This window comes from Chiloscyllium plagiosum, chromosome 7 (assembly GCF_004010195.1).
Source record: "Chiloscyllium plagiosum isolate BGI_BamShark_2017 chromosome 7, ASM401019v2, whole genome shotgun sequence".
Taxonomy (NCBI): Eukaryota; Metazoa; Chordata; class Chondrichthyes; order Orectolobiformes; family Hemiscylliidae; genus Chiloscyllium; species Chiloscyllium plagiosum.
In genome coordinates this window covers 5,840,605-5,855,966 of record NC_057716.1, presented here as the reverse complement: position 1 = coordinate 5,855,966, position 15,362 = coordinate 5,840,605, and positions in this window count along the sequence as shown.

Sequence of the window (15,362 nt, the reverse complement as noted above, 5' to 3'; positions counted from 1 at the left end):
ACAGTATTGTCTCTAACCATATAATCACGTGCAATTAACAGTTAAAATTCAGCTATTTGGGGAAATTATATAGTGTCAAAAGCTGTAGATATATTAAAACAATAAAACCAATGAACAATGTTAATATCAGGCAACAAAGTGTCACATGACATAGCATGCACATTTCATAATACTGCAGATATTTACATTGCAAAAGACATCTAAAAATGGAATTCATTGAAGTTCCTGTTCCCTGAAAGTTGGACTGGGAAATTTCACTTAACTCATGGTTTCATCAAGCTGAGTCAGTTGTGCTCTATTTACAGCTCTAATTATGTTTGGGAACTTTTTATGCTGAGAATCTCAGGTTGTTCAGCAAGTCCAATAACTCCATGCTACATGATAGTATCCTAACTAGTATGCCATTAGTGCCACCCTCTATTTTCTCTTGTGATTTTTTTTCAAAATAGACTGAATACGTTCCACAAGGAGAAAGTGAGGACTGAAGATGGTGGGGATCAGAGTCAAAAAGTGGCACTAAAAAGGTATAGCAGGTCAGGCAGCATCCGAGGAGCAGTAGAGTTGACGTTTCAGGCATGATGAAGGGCTTCTGCCCGAAACATCGACTTTCCTGCTTCTTAGATGCCGCCTGACCTGCTGTGCTTTTCCAGTGCCACAATTTTTGAATATGTACCACTGCCTAAAAAATGTGGTGACATTCCTAAAAAAGACAGTTCCTAGAAAAACAGGCAAAAGTACATTATGAAAGTTTTGAACTTTAATTGCACAACTTGTTTAGAAAATGGCAGCTTTATTTTTAGATGAAATAAAGTCATTGACACATGAATTTCTATCTATTTTGCTCCAATAGCCAGTCAGGAGAAAATAGTGACCTTGTTGTTACAACCTGCAGCTAATGCTTGCACCTAAGTTATCAACCAACTGGCCAAGCATTTGCAGGTTTAAAAGTTAGTGCTTCAGTTTGTATGCTTTGACCTTAATATCACTGTTGTGACTTACTAAGGTACAGATTTGCAATGGAACTGCTTTCCTGTGCTTTGATAATTTGAAAAGGATATTTGTGAAACTAGTGATGCAAAACATTTTTGTAATCTAGTGATGTAAAACTGTTAATTTTGGAATAAAGTTGTATCAGTAATGTTTGCAAGGTTTATACAGTCTGATGATGTACAGTTTCTAACTGTGAAATAGTGTGTGAACAATCAGTTGTAGTATTAGTATATACTTAATTTTTAAGAATTAAACCTAATTTGAAAATATCAGCTACTGAGGTGTGTTTTGTACCTTTACATTTGACTTGCAAATTAGAAGATGTTTCAATAGTATATCATTTCATGAAAAATGTCAATTATTTGGATTTCTTTTGTAGCATATCCATTAAGCTAGTAGGGTTAACTATGACTTTGCTCAGCAGGTCCAAACACTGAGTCAACTGAATGTAGATACTATGATGCAACAAGTACACAAACACACAAGGAAGTACATTTTGTCCATCTTTTTCCTCATGAATTAATTTCTTGGCTGTTAAACAAAAATGATAACCTTTTGCTCGTGGTCAACAGTGAAAGGTCTGCACCCCCTAGCAGCTTGCAAAGATTTAGAGTATCAGTTTCACCTAATGTAACTTTCAATCTGGCGCCATCTATAGGGAACTTGTGGCATCCAGCAACAGCAAGTGATCTAGGAGGCTGAGTAACCAATCAGATTAAAGAATTTTACAGCAAACCAGAATGCAAAAACATGGAGTATTTTTTTAAAACGTGACAAACATACAAATAAGGAACAGGAGTGGGTCAGCCACTCAAGCCTGGTCTGCATTTAATAAGATCATAGTTGATCTGATTGTAACCTCCAATCCATATTCCCACTTATCTCTGATATCCTTTAAACCCCTACTTGCAAAAGGTCTATCTACTTCTTTCTTAAAAATATTCATCTACTCTACTTCACTGCCTAAACAGGAAGGGAGTTCCAAAGATGATACTCAAGGGAAAACAAAAATCATCTACCCCTTATTTTTAAAGCAGTGAACGAGTTCTAGATTCTCCCATAAGAGAAAACATCTCCTCCACAGCTACCCAAGTCAAGTTGTGTATTATTCTACTAAACTGCAGCAGACAGGTCCAGTCTATATTACCTTTCCTTATAAAAAAAAAGCCATCCTTTCCAGGAATTAGCCTGGAAAACTACTGGAACTTCTAATGCTTGCCATGCATTTACAACCTTCCTTAAATAAGGCAATACAATATTCCAGATGTGATTTCACCAGTGCTCAGTAAAACTGTAGCATAACGTCCCTTTTTTTATTCCATTCTCTGAGTGATAATGGATCATTTATTCATTTTTCTATTTATTTGCTGCATCTGCATTCCAGCCTTTTGCAATTCATGCACTGGGACATGTATCTTGGAACTCAGATCTGTCATCATTTAGATAATCTTTTAAATTGCTCCTACAAGAAAAACTGTATAATTTTACATTTTCCCATATTGTACTTCATGTGCCCATTCACTTAACTCATCAGTATCTTTTTGTAATCTCTATATTTTTTTTTGGAATTTATTTTCCTACATATCTTTGTGTCATCAGCAATTTTGGCAACATACTTTCCTTCTCTTCATGCAATCACCTGGCTGAAGGAATTCTGCCTCATCTCTAAAGTTCGAAATGGCTGTCCCTTCACTTGGAGACTGTGCTCTCAGAACCTAGTATCACCTACTAGCAGGAACAAATTCTCCATGCCCAGTCTATCCAGGTCTCTCAATACTCTGTAAGTTTCAGACAAATTCCCCCTCCCCTTACCCCATTCTCCTAAATTCCATCGAGTACAGACCTAGGGTATTCAACCGCTCCTCATACGACAACACCTTCATTCCTGGGATCATTAATTGATCTTATTCAAGATATTAGGCATAGTATAGACAGTTCTCTGGAATGTTCAACAACCTGCTATTCTAAGAAGCCATCCAAACAATTTGAACTCTTCATTTTAAATATCTTTTGGCCATCTGACTTTTCCAACCTATATGTAGATTACAATCTCCCATGATTTACACTATGCCTTTCTAACAAGCTCCCATTATTTCTTCCTTTATGCTGCACTCTCTGGGGTCATGGGGGCTATACACCATTTCCACAAATTTCTTATCTTGTCTCTACCCAAACTAGTCCTGTATCCATGTATCATGAACATAGATCATTTTTCTCAAATACTAAAACCATTATTTACTGGATCACCCCTACACCTTTTCATAGTTTCCTGTAATTCCTAAATGTCCTGGATCCTTTAATATTCAGGAACCAATCCATATCACTGTGCAACTATGTCTTTGTACTGTACTTATTTATTTCCATTTGCAATCTCAGTTCGGTCTTTGGTTTTATCATGTTATTCCGGATAAAAAGAATATTTAGTTGTTATTCTTTTTGTAACCTTTAGCCTTATCTGTTAATTTACACTTAGATTCATACTTTAAGTCACTTATCTCAGTTTAACATTTACCATATTAACACCTCTTTGGTTTACTCTATCTTCCCATATTAGATCCTTTACCCCTGCTAGTTGTTTTAAAATCCTCTGTACTTCCCTATTTACATGGCTTCGAAGAACACTAACAAAAGAACAGTTTAGGTGGCTATTTCCCCAATGGTACAGATCCCACTTTTCCCAGTACTGCTGCCTGTGCCCCACAAATGGAACTCATTTTTCCAACACCTGACTTTGAGACACACATTCATCTCTAATCTGAATTGTCCCATACGGATTTACAATTTTCAGGCAGCTAAGCTAGAGATAGTGACCCTGAGATTCTGCTTCTTAGGTTGGCACCTTACCTCTCAATGCTGACGAGGCAGAATCATCTTATATGACCTGCATACATTGTTAGTATCTACATGGGCCATTATAAATGAAACCTACTGCAAAGGTTCAGCAAGGTAGCCCAACACCACCACCTCCAGGGGAACGAACAATGGACAATACATATTGACCTCACCAGAGTCCACATCCCTTGACTGAATTTAAAAAATGTTTTGGCTGGTTTTATGTGTTCCTAATGCAAAAGACCTATCTAACCCAACTGTACAGGAACTGGTTTCAGCTGCTTTCATTCATTGAGCTCAACTGCTCTTCTAACAGACAGCTTGTTATAACGATGCTCAGGACTGACCTTTAGTGTTTAAACTGAGGGTATTTGTGGTGCAGTGGTAAAGTCCATCTCTCTGAACCAAAAGACCTAGGTTCAAGACCTACTTTCTCCAGAGGTATGTTATAACACAGGTTGATAAAAAATTTTGAATTTTAAACTTTAGATTAAATGCTAACTAAAACAATACTACGAAGTCAAATTTGTCCAAAAGGTTTAAAGCTTTTTTACCCATTAAGTGTCAGCATTCATAAATACATAGATAAAGCAAATAAAAGTTGTGATAGACATGACAGTAGGAAGTGAAGTAATATTATAATTAAACTGCTTAAAATCTAAATTTTTATTATGAGCTGAACAAAATGTCACTCCATATTTGTAAAATTAGATGTACAGGGGAAGGCAGATAGATTTTTTAGTAAGTACTACTGAGTGTTGTTAACAACTCAGTTGCACCTCACGCAAGAAAAAGAATTTTCAATAATGAGCTCGGTGCATTAAAAAATGTTTAAAATCACGCCAACTCATTGATAGTGTTATTTGCAACAATAAAAACTGCAAAAACACACCCATCAAGGAAGGCATGATATCCCTGACAGAAACATGAGGATTTCCCCTTTTCCTGTGAATGTGCAGATGATGTCAGAAGTTGCTGTCAATTTTATACAGTAAAGAAAGTGAGTTAAGTTTTGCTGTCACTACCTTTGCAAACTCAAGGCGTTTGTCTCTTTGACTTATATGTTTTACCAACTCCTGAATTGAATCACTGCTGACAGATATATATTGAACTACTCAATGGACAGCAAATGTTATCTTACCTTTGATGCTCATATGAACCTTGTCATTCAAGTTGCAAAGTTGGTTTTGATTACAAATGTTTGGCTCCTCAGTTTTGCAGTTTGGAAGCTAAGATTATGGAAATTAGAAGCTATTTAACAAAAGAAAAATATTACTTTTATATGAAGTCATACATTGATATTATGCCTCTCACACTCCTGAAAGACTTTACAAATTTAAAGCATTTTGATGTGTATTTTTTTTTAAATGGATGAAATTCAGGAACCAATTTATATATAATGTTTTACAAACACCAATGTGAAAATGACCAGTTAATGTATTTAATAAAACTGAAACAGGAAATACTAGAGAAACCCAAGTCTGGCAGCATCTGAGGAGAGAAAGAGTGTTAACAGTTTGGGTCCAGTGACTCGTCCTCAGAACTGATGATGGCTAGGAAAAATTGTATACGTGTATTTAATTACTTTAATCCAGGGATTATTATTGGCCAGGACAAGATTAGATTACTTAGTGTGGAAACAGGCCCTTTGGCCCAACAAATCCACACCGACCCACCGAAGCGTGACCCACCGAAGCGTAACCCACCTAGACCCATTCCCTACATCTACCCCTTCACCTAACACTATGGGCAATTTAACATGGCCAATTCACCTAACCTGCACATTTTTGGATTGTGGGAGGAAACCGGAGCACTCGGAGGAAACCCACGCAGACACGGGGAGAATGTGCAAACTCCACACAGAGAGTCGCCCGAGGTGGGAATTGAACCCGGGTCTCTGGTGCTGTGAGGCAGCAGTGCTAACCACCGTGCCGCCCAAAATGGGGAGAAACCTTCTGATCTTAAAAATAGTGTGATGGAATCTTTTATTAGCATCTAATGTTAGGGGCCCTTTGGGGTCTGATAACATCCAAAGGACTTTTCTCAAGTACCGGTCTAGAATTTGTCTTTGAATTCCAGGAGTGGAAGATGGATCAACAAAGTTTCAACCCAGTAAAAGTGCTCCCAGGCTGACACCCAAATAATCGAAGTATTCTTTTGCTGCCCCAAACTGGGGTAGTGTAAACATGCAATATAATTGGCTCTAAACATTGAAACAAAGAAAAATGTTAATTTAACTTTATATTAAGCAAATATCCAATGTTTAAAACTCATGCTACATCTACACTTTTAATAAGAGTGTGTTCGTTTCTGTTGTGACTTACTTGGTATCTGTTCAGAGAACCAAGTCATGTGGTTTGACCACTAGCTTCCTTTGAAATTGGAGTACAAATTAGCAGACTGGGGAATTGTTTGGAGAAACCAGTGTTGGGCTGGGGTGTACAAAGTTAAAAATCACACAACACCAGGTTATAGTCCAACAGGTTTAATTGGAAGCACACTAGCTTTCGGAGCGACGCTCCATCAGGTGATTGTGGTTGACAATCACCTGATGAAAGAGCGACGCTCCGAAAGCTAGTGTGCTTCCAATTAAACCTGTTGGACTATAACCTGGTGTTGTGTGATTTTTAACTTGGGGAATTGTTAGTTTACTATTTACATACATTAGCTAGATCCCACTCAAGGCTTAATTTATCTGGCATCTACAAAAACAAAAGTTGGCAGAGAAGCCTTAGCATAAGTGCTTGATTTTAGCTCAGGTTTCAGTTTCTGGTCATTTAAACTCTAACATTGAGATAATGTTCTAACCTGCATTTGGACACCAAAGCCTATTCATGCAAAATACTTTCCATTTGTAGGAGTACAGCCTAAAGATACTTTTACCTCTGTGTGCATGGTCAAATATGGGCATCATCACAGATTCATATTTCTGAAGGATGGAGATGTCTCCTTTTTAAAATACATTGATGCACAGCATAATTGGATAGGATTGGTACATTTTGCTTGAAATATAAAGTAAACACAGATACCACTGCAGGTGTTAGATTGTTGCCACTGTTAAAGTTCTGCTCTATTGTGATATTTCATAAGTTAATAAAATTTATAGTTTCAAAACAGTCCTGTATAGATGTTATTTATAGACTTTTGGGTGATGTGTGCAATTTTGGGCATCCTCAAAGAAAATAACAAGGGAAGTCATTTAACTTTATTGTTGCTTACTCTGCAAAGTGTACATCCATTCATTGGAAATCTGTTTAGAAGGAAGCATGCTCTCCTGCATCGATCATTAAAGAGCTGTGCATCAATTGGATTTTCCAAGGAGAAATTATGAAATAAAAATAGAACTGCAGAGAAATTATCTACTTTCCAAATATCTGCATGCTGAAGTTCGAGTGGCAAACTTACAATAAACAGTGATAAAAGGAAATCTTTGGATTAAATAAATGTTAGGACATTATTTTCTATTGAATAGAGTTAAAATACATGGGCAGCACACCTTAGATAGAATGTTTTTGTTCTGGAAGAAGTTCAACGTAGGTTTACAAGAATGATACTTGGACTTCAGGTGTCAATGAGGAGAGATTAGACATATTTGGCCTTTATTCTCTGGAATTTAGAAGGTTAAAGAATGATCTAATTAAGGTTCTTAGGATATTTACAGGGAAAGACAGGTTGGATAAAGATAAACTATTCCCATTGGTTGAAGATTCTAGAACCAGGGAGCATAGACTAAGGATTAGGGCCAGGCCTTTCAGCAGGGATGTTAGAAAACATTTCTAGAAGCAAAGTGTAGTGGAGGTTTAGAATGCTCTTCCCTAAAATGTGGTTGTTACTAAATCAGTTGTTAAATGTAAATCTGAGATACATTTTTTCAAGAAAGGGTATCAGGGATGTGGGCCAAAGGCAGGCATATGGAGTTAGGCCACAGATCAGCTGTGATCTTATTAAATGGTGGAGCAGGCTTGAGTAGCTGAATGACCTACTCTTGTTGCTAATATGTTTGCCGTGACTCAGATTGAAGGAATCCACAGTAGTTTGCTTCTTTCTGCCAGGTAGACATGCATTGATAGTGGCCATCACTGGAGGCTAGCCGCCTCACCTGCCAGTTGTGTGTGTGCTGGGTTAATCATCCCTCTCGTATGTCAAAAAGGGTGCATCTCTGGACTAAACTTGCTTTCCTGGCATCCATTCACTTTGTACTTGTAGAGATGCTTACAGCATCTCTACTATGCCTTATCTTTTTGTGTATTGCCACTGCATTGTGCATTGATCAGTTGAGGGAGTGGTCATGTTGCTGTGTGTCATTGTGCTACATCAATTTGATACCTACACCATGTGCCAGCACCTGATACAGCAAACACAGTACGTGCTTCAACCAAGTGGTCATGTCTTAACATGAATTCTTTTCTCTCACTATAGATTCTGCCAGAGTTTCTCCAGCATTTTCTATTTTTATGATGAATACATATATCAATAATAAAAATGTTTCAAACCTAAATATCAGAAATATTTACTCAAGAATTGTAATTTATTTCACAGAATTATTTGTTGCTAATACATAATTTCTCAAAATTGCCAAGTGCGTATTTATCAATGAATTAAATGAATGTCTCTGTGAACATAGTTTACAGAATAAAGTAGACTGAAATGCCATGCAATGATTCAAAAAAATGTAGCTTAGAGTCTCTGGGGCTTTCTAAAGAAGGATAATTATTGTTTTGGTAAAGACAATCTGGAGTTCTTGATGTTATTAAAATAAAATATTTGAAATGATTCTGCTCAATAGTGTCACAACATCAGCTCTCTATTAAGGTTTTGCTTGGAGTTTGAACTAATAAAGTATTTAATAGCTTGTTCAAGTGGCAAAGAACAATGTTTTGTTAATCTGAAGATAGAGCTTGAGTTATCTAAGGAGTTGTGTTTAATGAAATGCTCAAATTAACTGATTACCCTTATAATACAAATACACATTCTGGATATTCTTGTAAAATAAAGATATACAAGCTTTTCTTTTGCCATGTTAATAAACACATTAATTACAGCTTGGATAAGAGACTTGCCAAATAGAATGATAGAGAAAACAAGTGTCTTTGATCATAGACACAAAACTCTTAATAATACATGTCCTTTCAAGCTATATAACTGTTGGGAGTTCAACAAACACATCTTTAACTGTCTATGCACCAAGGTTATTTAAAAATATAGCTCAGGTATTCCCAACTCTGCAAAGTAATTTGATGCAATAGAACTTGAAAGTCTAATCCTGTGGCATCATTCCTGGGGAAAAAGGCCTTCCAAATAACCTTTGGCTTAAAACTATGATGTATGCCATTCTATCAGCAATCCTCAACAAAGATTTATGCATTCTTAGAAATTCCAACACTGTGTATGAGTCTATCAATCTGGAAGGACAACTACAGCACATTAAAAATATTACTGGTTTTGTCTGCCTCCTTCCCTCTTTAGTGCGACGATGAGAGAAATGCCTGAGCATTTCTGTGCTGGCATTAGGCATTATGTGACATAAAAGTGCAGCTTGCCTAATCCACATCCATCACTTCAACCAACTTCCCACTATGGTCTGCAAAAGCTAATTCAAGCTGTCCACTAGAGATGACTCTTTGCACTGCTGAATGGTTATAAAAGGACATTTCAAACTGCACAGATATCCCAGCATTCAAACAATGATTTATTGGTTCATTGAAATTGAATTTGAAACTTTAGTGGTTAATGAAGGGCTGCTCACATTGAAGTGCCTCGTTGATTAATAACTTATGAATCAGCATAAGATCTCAAAGTCACAAAAACACAATGTGATGCATTGTAGAAAGAGACCATTCAGCATATTATAGGTTTCTCACTGAGTTTTCCAACCAGTCCCATTCCCCAATTCTCTCCTAAAACCTCAAAATTCTTCCCCTTTTGAGTATTTAACCAAATTTCCTTTTGAAATTTATTATTAAATCTGTTTCAACCCTCTTTCATGCAGTGATTGTCAGATCACATTAACTCCGTGTGTAAAAAACATGGTTTTTCACTTAAAAGTGTGACATCTCATTAGTATCCTGATTGACACTGGAAACCATTTCTCTTTATTTATTCAATTACAACCATGAATGATTTTTAACACCTCTAGAATATCTCCTTTTATCTTTTTATTGCTCTTAAGTAGAACAATCCTGGCGACTCCAATCTGTCAAGGTAATTCAAGTACCTCATACCTCGCTCTATTCCAGTAAGTTTTTTCTGCACCCCCTTTGAGGCCTTGAGAACGTTTGCATGGGACTTCCCATTGGTCCCAGCTGAGGGCTAGCTAACTGAGGATGTGTTTAGGAATTTAACACAATTTCTTTGCTTTTGTACTTCATGTCATTGTTAGTAAAGTGAAAGATCTTAATTCGTCATGAACTTGCAATGATTTATGTACATACATATCTCAATATTTCTGCATTTCCTTTAAAATTGTTTAGTTTATATTACAGTGCCTTTCCTAAATCTTACTATCAAAGCATACCAATTCACACTTATCTCCATTAAATTTCATCTGCCATGTATCTGTCCATTTTGTCTATGTCCTTCTGAATTCTGTAATTATCCCCATGTTTTATCTACTTTAAGTTTTGTCATCTGCAGACTTTTAAATTATGCATTGTTTACCCACATTAACGTCTATGGAGCAGTCATCCTTATCCTGACCCTTGGAAAACACCACTTGTATACTTTCTGTACAATTGTATAATTGCTTGTGAGGACAGAATACAAACACTGCTTAAAAGAAGAAAGAGACAAAAGCAAAAGCTTTTCAACTCATTCATCAGGACTAATGTGCAAGAAACCAAATTTAGAAAAGGAACATAAATTTATATTGCACAAGAGGGTGCTCAGTGGTTGACATGCAGCACGAACTGTTAACTTTACTCTTAGCTGACAAAACTCAGGTCAGGCCAAGAGGCACAAAGTGACCAGGACATTGCTGTGGGATCTGCAGTAAAGATTAGCAGTCTTCATGACCTTTTTCTCAATGAAAAGGTTGCAATGTATGAACAGATTCCTTTTTCTCACAAATAAAGGTCATTTTTTTATATATACATAGCTTCTAGCACATGCAAATGAATCACATTGTGAGCCTGACTAATCATTTTAAATTGCTTTCCAGTTCACTGTGCATTTATCGCAAGATAATTTTAAAAAGTTATCTTGGTTTACATGCAATATTTTCTCCCGATCAGCTGAATTTAAATTTGAATTAGTATAAAAAGAGTCAGACATTGTGTTGTGCAAATTCACTGCCACATTTGTTTACACAGATGTGATAGGGTTTCAAAAAGTGATAATTGTTAATGAAACATTGCAAAACACTTTGAACGTGTCATTTGGCATAATAAATGCACGCTTTGATGCTAGTTCTCAGCTTAGCACTTCCTTCAAGTAGCATAAATACTTTATTTAGTACTATTCACCTCTATTTTCATTAGAGGCAAAATTACAGCTCAGATTTAACACTTAGAGTGAATAAGTTTTAAACCGGATTTTAAAATCATTCTGATTTTTTACATGCTGCACTGGAATATTTTCAGGAATGAAGAGGACCCAGATAAATCACCTTTGTGTTTGATACTCATAAAATATTCAGTTAACTCTTGCCTTTGAATTTGAGGCATTTGAAACTTCCTAACAAATATACTCTTAGAAATGTATTTGTTGCAACTCAAGTTATAAGTGACATTCTCTAAGTCTGACGTGATATTCTTCCATTTTACCCATTCATTTCTCTAGTGAAATGTATTATTTTCCATAATTCTACTCCCATCCAATTGGAGTTCTCAAACCTGATTGACACACATTAAGTGTTAATGTTATAAACAATTTTGAAGAGTTCCATGCAAAAATTACGTGTATAGGAAGATTGCTTGAAAAGTAAAAGACATGTTGGAAACGTTTGCTGTCTTGCATTTATCAGGACAGATTTGCAAGAATTTCAAATTTCAAAGGGAACAGAATTTACATTGTATGACAATAGGGTGCTGATTAGCAAATAGACTGGTAAAGGCCTATGGAGATAGTTATCCCCCAAGCTTTTGCTTCAATTCCAAAGAGGCAAATTAAATCTGGACCAAGCATTGCTTTGGGGAATATATCAGGGAAAGGTTATTCCCCCATGCTTTTAATTGAAAATGGCACATTACTTGACATGCTTGTTCACGGATTCCTGATGAAGGCCTTTTGCTCAAAACATCGATTTTCCTGCTCCTCAGATGCTGCCTGACCTGCTGTGCTTTTCCAACACCAACTCTTGACTGATGTTTTTTCATAGACATGGCTCTCAGTATGAATACATATACCTATACTGATTACCTTAAATTAATCATGTCTAATGTTCCATCCAATGTTCTGCATTTTGCAAGCAGATGCTGGGTGAAAATAATCAGTTTTTTTATTGTAAACAGCCAAAAAGACATGCTGTTTGAGATGATCCACCAGTCATTAGCACATATGGCTTACTTACCTAGCATCATGCAGGTACTGAAATTCATGTACCACGTTACTCTGTTGATGGCAGCCAGGACATCTTTTGGGTTGGCAGCAGCATCTTGTTAGTGGAGTATGCCACTCCAGTTGATACTGGACATAGCAGCATCAAACTTGCAGTTTGCCAGTGCAGTGGCCAGCATGTAGCCTGCACATCCCAATAATTGATGGAATTACTTGGGCGGCACGGTGGCACAGTGGTTAGCACTGCTGCCTCACAGCGCCAGAGACCCGGGTTCAATTCCCGACTCAGGCGACTGACTGTGTGGAGTTTGCACGTTCTCCCCGTGTCTGTGTGGGTTTCCTCCGGGTGCTCCGGTTTCCTCCCACAGTCCAAAGATGTGCAGGTCAGGTGAATTGGCCATGCTAAATTGCCCGTAGTGTTAGGTAATAAGGGGTAAATGTGGGGGTATGGGTGGGTTGCGCTTCGGCGGGTCGGTGTGGACTTGTTGGGCCGAAGGGCCTGTTTCCACACTGTAAGTAATCTAATCTAATCTAATCTAATCTAATCTAATCTAAAAAATGTACTAAACAGCATGGCCCTTTGGCTGTTCACAACAGAGTACTCAAAGTGGAATCATGCCCAACATTAGATTTGATTTCATGACTGGGCAACACTTACTAAACAATCCTGAGTCTGTGAAGAATTACACTGGCTTGCCATTGTTGTTTTTGAGTTCATAGGTATATGCTAAGTGCTTTATTTCCTTTCAATTGCTTTCTAGTGGTTTTTGATATGACTGAGTAACATACTAGGCCACTTCAGGCAGTTTTTAAGAGTTACCCACATTGCTCTAGAGTCACATACCAGCAAGACGAAATAAGGATAAAATATTTCCTTCTTAAAGGACGTTAATGAACCAGATGGAGTTTTATAACAATCATGGTTGCCATGCCACCTTTTAATTCAAGAGATTTAATAATTGAACTCAAATGTCACCAACTGCTGTGTGGGATTTGAACTCATTTCCAGAGCGTTAGCCTGGAGTATATGGATAATGGTTCCAGTGACAATGCTGCTACATCATCAGTTCCTCTTAAGAGCAGCATATCTCTTTTTTCAGCAAAACTATAGAAAAAATGACTTTTTCTTTTTGCTGTTCAAAAATGACAATATGCTTTACAAGCATTCATAAATTCAACTACTACTATCATTTTTGTTAAATATGCTGTTATGAAATTAATTCATGGGATGCATTCAAGGTCAGCATTAATTTTCTATCCATAATTGCCCTTGAGAAGGTGTTGGTGAGTCACCTTCTTGAATCACAATAGTACATGTAGTGAAGGTACTCCCACAGTATTTAGCTGAGAGTTCCTTAGCTTAACCTGGGAACGGTGAAAGACTGATGATATATGTCCAGGTCAGGATGGTGATTGACTTGGAGATGAATATACAGGTAATGGCGATTCCATATGCTCACTGCACTTGTTCTACAGGATATATAAGTTGCGAGATTCAAAAGTATTGGTGCACAATCCTTGTTGAGTTGCTGAATGTATCTTCTAAATAGTGCATGTTCCAGATACAATGAGTTGGTAGTGGGATGCTTAGGGTGCCATGCAAACTAGTTAGTTTGTTCTGGATAATGTTGAACTGCTTCAATGTTGTTGGAGTTGCATTTGTCCAGGCAAGTGGATCATATTCCTGACTTGTGCCTCTTTTGTCTACGGAGAGGCTTTGAAGAGTTAAGGGATGAGTGATTTGTTGGAAAATTCCCAATCTTTGACTTAATCTTGCAGCCACGGTACTTGTGTATTACCCAGAATGTGATAATGATGAGGGATACTGCAATGTTCCTGGCTTTGACTGCTGAACAGAAACAGCAAGCACTGAAATATCAATACCTTGTGTGTAACCCGGTTCTTAATTGAACTTGAAGGCGTTAATTGGTTGTCTGAGGGAACTAACGCCATGTCAGAGTGCTGAGTGACAAGTCCAATACTGCGGTGTGTTACAAGCATGAAGCTCTGTGGGCACTGAGAATCTGCGTTAGAAACAGAAAGTGCCAGAATGTTTAGCAAATTAGGCAGTAACTGTTGAGAGGGAGTGTTAACGTTTCACATGGATGATTTTCCAGTGATAAGAAAGCTTGAAATTCTTCGTCGTGCATTGCGCCGCCTGTTGGGACACAATAGACAAAAGACAATAGATGCAGGAGTAGGCCATTCTGCCCTTCGAGCCTGCACTACCATTCAATATGATTATGGCTGATCATCCTTAATCAGTATCCTGTTCCTGCCTTATCTCCATAACCCTTGATTCCACTATCCTTGAGAGCTCTATCCAACTCTTTATTAAATGAATCCAGAGACTGGGCCTCCACTGCCCTCTGGGGCAGAGCATTCCACACAGCCACCACTATCTGGGTGAAGAGGTTTCTCCTCATCTCTGTCTTAAATGGTCTACCCCGTATTTTTAAACTGTGTCCTCTGGTTCGGCACTCACCCATCAGCGGAAACATGTTTCCTGCCTCCGGAGTGTCCAATCCTTTGATAATCTTATATGCCTCAATCAGATCCCCTCTCAGTCTTCTAAACTCAAAGGTCTACAAGCTCAGTCGCTCCAGTCTTTCAGTGTAAGGTAGTCCCGCCATTCCAGGAATTGACCTCGCGAACCTACGCTGCACTCCCTCAATAGCCAGAATGTCTTTCCTCAAATTTGGAGACCAGAACTGCACACAATACTCCAGGTGTTGTCTCACCTGGGCCCTGTACAGCTGCAGAAGAACCTCTTTGCTTCTATACTCAATCCCTCTTGTTATGAAGGCCAGCATGCTATTAGCCTTCTTCACTACCTGCTTTACATGCATGCTTACCTTCATTGACTGGTGTACAAGAACACCCAGATCTCTTTGTACTGCCCCTTTACCTAAATTGATTCCATTGAGGTAGTAATCTGCCTTCCTGTTCTTGCCACCAAAGTGGATAACCATACATTTATCCACATTAAACTGCATCTGCCACTTCTCAGCCCATTGGCCCATCTGGTCCAGATCCTGTTGTAATCT